This window comes from Papio anubis, chromosome 15 (genome assembly GCF_008728515.1).
Source record: "Papio anubis isolate 15944 chromosome 15, Panubis1.0, whole genome shotgun sequence".
NCBI lineage: Eukaryota > Metazoa > Chordata > Mammalia > Primates > Cercopithecidae > Papio > Papio anubis.
Window position 1 is genome coordinate 75,606,060 of NC_044990.1, and position 6,899 is coordinate 75,612,958.

The following is a 6,899-nucleotide window of genomic DNA, read 5'->3' on the forward strand; positions in this document are numbered from 1 at the left end:
CGGAGGTCGTTTTTCAAAGCTCCCAGGTGAAACCCCAGGTCAGCACTTCTCATATTCTCTCCTGCATACGAATTCTGTCAAGACGCAGGTTCCTTTTTGGTAGGTCTGGGTTGAGGCCTGAGTTATGCATTTCTAATGAGTTCCCAGTGGATGTCAATGCTCCTGGCCAGTGGACCACACTTTGAGCAGCAAAGCTCAAGGAAATTCAATATTCTTCTTCTTTTTTCTTCTCCGTTTTCTCTCCAAGTTTCTATTTAGTGCTTGATTCAGTCTCTCTGTCCCCAATGCAATGTCTCAATGCAATGTGGCCCCAACACACCATCCCTGAACCCCAATTTCAATTATGCCTCAGAAGAAAATCAAACCAGGCTGGGTGCGATGGCTCACACCTGTAGTCCCAGCACTTTGGGAGGCCAAGGCGGGCAGATCACTTGAGGTCAGGAGTTTCAGACCAGCTGGCCAACATAGTGAAACCCCATATCTACTAAAAAACACAAAAATTAGCCAGGCATAGTGGTGCAGCATGTAATCCCAGCTACTTGGGAGGCTGAGGCACGGGAATCATGTGAACCCAGGAGGCAGAGGTTGCAACGAGCCAAGATTGCGCCACTGTACTCCAGCCTGGGCAACAGAGCGAGACTCCAGCTCAAAAAAAAAAAAAAAAAACGAAGAAAGAAATCAGACCGATTTGGGATTTGGCCAGCCATTGAGTTGACGTGGAGATGGGACTCTGGGCAGACACGGATGCAGTGCAGGTGAGTGTGCTCCCCACAGCCCAGGCCTAGACGCGTCCTTCTGTCCCCACCAACCCCTGCATGTGGTGCTTGGCAGGCCACCCACACGCCTTCATCGAACCTCTTTCTTACAAGCTCCTGAGCTTTGCCTGCCCACCTTCTCTCAGCAACTTGCTTTTTTCTTTTTCTTTTTTTTTTTTGCACAAATTACTCTTTTTTATAAGCATAATTCCCAAAGAGAGAATAAGAAGCTTTCTGGCATATCAATCATGAAGGAGATTGGAAGCTGGGAATAAGGAAAAGGAGAAAGAGACTTATAAACTAAACAGAAAATGCCCATCTGAAACAAGCCTTCTCCGACAGGCCCCCTGGTAGGACCTGTACTCCTGTCCCTTACCTTAGATGCCTCTTTCCTTTGTGTGTGTGTGTGTGTGTGTGTGTGTTGGGGTGGAGGACGGGCAGGGGTAGGCAGGGGAGCAGGGAGACTTTTCCCCTTTTATTTTCTTCCGTGAATTCTGACAATGGTTTGAAGTGCTCTTGCCTAGAAAACTGAACTTGGAGGAGTGAAAATGAAAACATTTCAAGGTTGTAAGGTGAATCTTCTTCTCTTACAACCTTGGGTAGATCAACACCAGGACACCCAAATTATTTCGATTAAAGGAAGATATCTGAGTACAAGCTGCACTGTGCTGTTACTGAACAAAGAAAGAAAACAGTAATTGTTTTGCTAAGCTGTGTTTATATGAACAAAACCTCAGAAAGAGTTTCGCCCTTGAAATTCTTCATGGGACCTTGCGACATCACTTAGAAGGGGGAACTGATAATGTGTTTGCTGATTATAAGTGGGTGAGGACATTTTTGCAAGGGTTCCAGGGGCGACTTCCAAATGGACATGAATACAGACACATGCAGAGGCTGCAGGAATTCAGGCCAACTGTGATACTCTGTGATACTCACAAATTTGGGTCACTCTCTCAATTAGTTTAGCTCCTCATCTGTGTGAGTACAGAAACAAAAGCTACTTGGAGGCCTTGTGGGTTGGCAGAGCATCTTAAAATACCCTCCTAAAGAGGCAGTGCTGCAAATTCAAAACAGACTTTCAAAATAAACTCAGCAGGGCAGCACTCCGGGGGTGCCTCCAGAGCCAGCCCCCACCCCACCCCCAGTTCTCAGTTCTAGGTGTTTGAAACTGCAGTACCCTTGGCTGTTACAATCCTCCTCTCCCCCACGAGCCTGCTTCTCCCTGGAGGAATCAATCACTCTGCAATACAGCTGAGATTTCTACCAGTCCAGATGCAAAGCATTCACAAACCCGACACGCCCCCCGTCTTCTGTTAGTCATTATCAATCTTCCCATTGTGGTGGAGGGAATTAGGTGTACTTAGTGAGCTCTGGAATAAGTGGTCATGTGAAAAGCCAGGCATTTGACACATGCAGTCGGATCAGGACTTTAATCTTGGAGGTCGTCTAGGACATGGGGTGTTGTGCAGTAACAAGGACAGTTCTCTCAGAACTAAATCCAAATTCTGTCCTGTTTGTCTCAGGCATTTCTGCCACCAGAACAAACTTTTTATGCTTTGGAGCATAAGTACAGATCATCTGTTGTGCTTGAAAGTGGGTGTTTTTTTTTTAAAGGAGCTAATTCGGTTGTGCAATACCATCAAGAGGCGCCACTTGTAAATTATATTTAGGTGTGTGTGTGTTCCTCCCCTCGCGGGGCTGATGAATCATATCCATCTTCGTGTCATTATGTAACTCTACACTTGCAAGAAGGGCTGCAAGCCCCTGCCACACACCAGAGGCTCCTGCCCATCTGAGCTCCACCCAGCAGGAGGGTCTCTGCTCTTCCAACACCAGCCTTGGCCTCTCCGTTCCCAGTTTTAACTGAAGGTCCTGTGTTCAAATGGGATCAGCTGGCCACACTACCTGGTCTGGCTCTTTGCCCGTTTCTGGCCTCAGGCACTAAGGGTGTGGACATTAGCACGGGTCCTCTGGGCTTGGGGTTCCATCCAGACCTTCCTGTTCTAACAAGAAATCTGGAAGACTCCACGCCCTGGAGGCAGGAGGCAGGCCTGGGGTAAAACAAGATCTGCTGTGGGCATGGAGAAGAGGACAGCGCTCCCTTTCCAGGTGGAAATATGGACAGGTGTGAAGGAGCTCCCTGTGCCGAAGCAGACAGGGGCCTACAAGTGAGAGGTTACTATTTCTATTACATGGCAGTAAGAATGAAGCCAAGAGTCATTGTGTATGCGGGGGAAGAACACAAGCTTGGGAGCCAAACTGGGTTTACATATTAGTCATGTCACTCATTTATTCTGTTTCTGGGACGAATTATTTAGTCTCTGTCAGCCTCAGTTTCCTTGTCATTAAAATAGAAATCATAAGTACTAGAGTCAAACTTCAAGACAGTATTTTTCTATATTAAAAGGCCATCAAATTCTGATTTGCTTCTCCTAGACTTCAGAATAAGGGAGTAACCTTGGCTTTTGCACCAGGATTGTTTAGTCTCTAAAATCTTCCCCATTCTTCCCTCCTCCTGCCCCACCCTGCCGTCTCTTGCAAATCTAATGTGCTTTGGCATTCAGGCAGTTGTTACTCTGTGTGCTCATTAGAGCAAAACAGCTGCCATAACAATCAACCCCCAAACTTCAGTGGCTTATTGTAATAGAAGTTCTCTCAGAAGTTTGATGCAAGTGGTGAATGGGGTGCTCAGCTCCACGTGGACATTCAGGGACCCAGGAACTCCATCATCCTCAGCACATGGCCTCTAAGGGTGAAGAAGGTACATCCACTGGTCTTGGAAGGGACACATATCACTAGAGTTCATTGACAAAAAAGGCAAACTCTGTAAAATGTTGGAAGAGATTTGTTCTGGGCCAAATGTGAGTGACTGTGGCCTTTGACACAGGCTCAGGAGGTCCTGAGAATATGTGCCCAAGGTGATTGGGTTACAGCTCGGTTTTATACATTTTTAAGGAGACAGAAGTTATAGGCACAGACATAAATTAATACACGGAAAGTGGTATATGTTGGTTTGGCCCTGGGCGAAGGAGGGGGGTACCTAACAGGCAGATTCAAAGATTTTCTAATTGGCAATTGGTTGAAAAAGTTAAGCTTTTCCTAAAGAATTGAAGTCAGGAGAAAGAAATGTCTGAGTTAAGATAAGGGTGGTTGTGGAAGCCAAAGTTCTTGTTGTATAGATGAAGCTCCCAGGTAGCAGACATCAGAGAGAATAGATGGTAAATGTCTCTTATAGGACCTTAAAACGTGTCAGACTCTTAGTTAAATCTCTCTTGGATCCTGGAAAGGGAAGGAGATTCTCTGCAGAATGCAAATGTCCCCCACAATTTGCATGGCCATTTCAAAATATGTCAAATAAATATATTTTGCAGTAAGTACTTTGATTTCCTTCAGGGTTATCTGTCTTGCGATACCATACCAGAGTCAGGTTGGAATTTTGTATCTTACTGCCACAAAGAGTCTGTGTTGTCATTCTTAGGATCTCCGTTAACCCTGGTTAGTTGTGCCTGAATTCCAGAGGGAGGGGGTACAATGAGGCATGCCTGACCCCCCACCCCCAACTCTACTGTCCTGGCCTGATCTAGATTTTCAGGTTTCTGTAGGATCCTATTGGCCAAGGGAGTTGGGGGTGGGTGTGTCCATTCAGCTGGTTATGGGCCTTAGAATTTTACTTTTGGTTTACAAGTTCATACTTAGTTGGAAAAACTAGTCACATGCCCCCACCTGGATGCAAGAGGGTCTAGTTGTGCAACCACTTCCCAGCCACTATTCTAACTAGGAATTATCCTTTCATGTCGTAATTTTTTCAGACTTCTAGATTGTGTGGGGCACTGTGCTGGGCATTTAGAATAAAATACATGATTAAGACCCAGTCCTTGAAACTGTCCCCACAGGGTTGACAAGAATTGCGTGCTTGGTTCTGGACAGAAAAATAGTTACAATTAATCAGGCTGCACTCTGGCCCACTTCCTTGTTGCTAAAAGTCACATGGTACTAGATACTATTTGCATACCATTGATCCTCTAGATGGGATTTCTGACATTAGAGTCGCAGGTTGCCTTATTGAGTTGCATTTATATTGTTCCTATAAACAGGATCTCTGAGATTAGAATCATATAAGGCTTTTGTTTAAGGGTCGGTTGCTTAAGATGTTTTCCAGACCCTGAATTCCAGCAACCAGTTTGAGGACCCTCACAGAGGAATGGGATCAGCATGAGAACACAGCTTCTTCCCCTCCCTGTCCCATGACTTCACCCTGCGCTCTTCGACTCATCAACCGTCTCCACACTTCAGCCCACTCCAACCCTTAAAAGCTTTAGCCCCAAATTCCTTAGGGAGATGGATTTGAGGTTCCCTCCCTTCTCCTTGGTCAATGACCCTACAATTAAGCCTCTTTCTCTGCTGCAACTTGGTGTCTCTGCATATTGACTTGCTGTGTGCATCAGGCAATGAACCCATTATGGTTACACCTATACCTCCAAGGAACTTGCCTTACATATTAGTAAACTATACTCCTCTTCGCTGGCTTGCAGCAATAAGATTCAGCCTTTGGCATGTCTTTTGATATATGGGAAATGAATACAGAGTACAGGGGAAAAGAAAATCAGCTAGTAATCAAATTTAAAGCCGGGAGGGATCTTGGAGCTCATCTGTACAAAAAAAAAAAAAAAAAAAAATGGATAAGAAACATGAGACCAAGAGAATTTAAATGACTTGCCCAAATTCTTCTAGCTGATTAGTCCAAGAATCAGGTTAAAATCCTGCTCCTTTCATCTTCCAGTCTTAAACACTTCCTAATATGTCAGAATCTTTCTGACAACCGTGCAATATGTAAGAGTTTATGAGCTCAGTCCTGTTTTAGTGTGGGTTTAGGCAAAAGGGGCTCACAGTGAGTCCCAATGTGGTGCCTTTTGTAGCTAACACTGCCAACATTCACCACTGTACCTGCAGAACATGCGGACATCATTGCTTCATTGGGAAATTATGTTGCCTCTTTGGAGTATGATCTTTGCCTCTTCTTTGAATTCTCCCTGCATTCAATAACACCTCAGCTCATGTGTTAAAAACCTGTCCAGTTCACCTCAGGTAATACTACCTGTCAGGTTTCATTTGTCCCATTTGAAGCCTAATGAGCCTCAAAAGTTTGAATAATGTTTTGTTTTCAACACACAGTGCTGTCTACCATGTACCCAAAGCCAATGGCCATATGTATAAACTGGTTTAGCTTGTATATAAAAGCATAATTATCGTGACCTCTCCCAGAGAGCCCAAGTGCATGAGTTCAAATGGCCAAGTCAACATGATCTATCAGCTCTGGTTAGATTGGCATAATCAGCTTTGACATAGAGATATAAGGGGCACTTGGGGACTTTTGAGAGTGAGTGGTAATCCTGACTTTCAGGTCCCTGGTCAAATGGTATATCCAGTATGTAAGGGAGTCATTTTTCTTAATGGAGATTTCCTTTCATGGAGATGCTCCTGACCAGAAAACTTTTACTTCCACGAGCTCTCAGACTGGAGTATACTTCTCAGAAACACACTGACCTATGAGCCTGGAAGTCAGGCTATTCCTGAGGATTCCAAATCTCCTTTCTGGAAAAGTAGGAGTAGTGGATATATTTGAGTGAAGTGAGAAAAAAGAGTTTACCAATGTATATATAAGCTTCTTGAGCGTAAAGGCCATGTCTTCCTAATGTCCTAGTCTAGAGCTGTTGAGTGAATTCCACTTCTAGTCCTAATGAGTCTGGCAATTGAGACCCTGGAGAGGCTTGGTAAATGGTTCTGAGACTAAGGAGAAACGGTATATGCCCGGCAATTCTGAAGCTACTCTTCTCAGACAGTAGGTTTACATCGTATCAGAGCACATGACCGTGGCATTTCTATAATAAACCAGACCAGTTTAAGGGCCTTGGAATAATCTCCCTCTGTCTCTGTCGCTCTCTCTTTCTCGCGCTCTCTCTTCCCATCCCCCTCCCCCCCACCACCTCAAAGTGCCCATATCCAACTGGGAAAGGCTAGAAACTCTATAACCCATTTCCCAGTACGAAGATGTGTGTTTCTGGTCATGTGACCGAGTTTAAATTCCCTGGAGAGTCTCTGATTCTCCTGCAGTCTAAAATTCATGCACTCAGCTGTTCAGCTGGA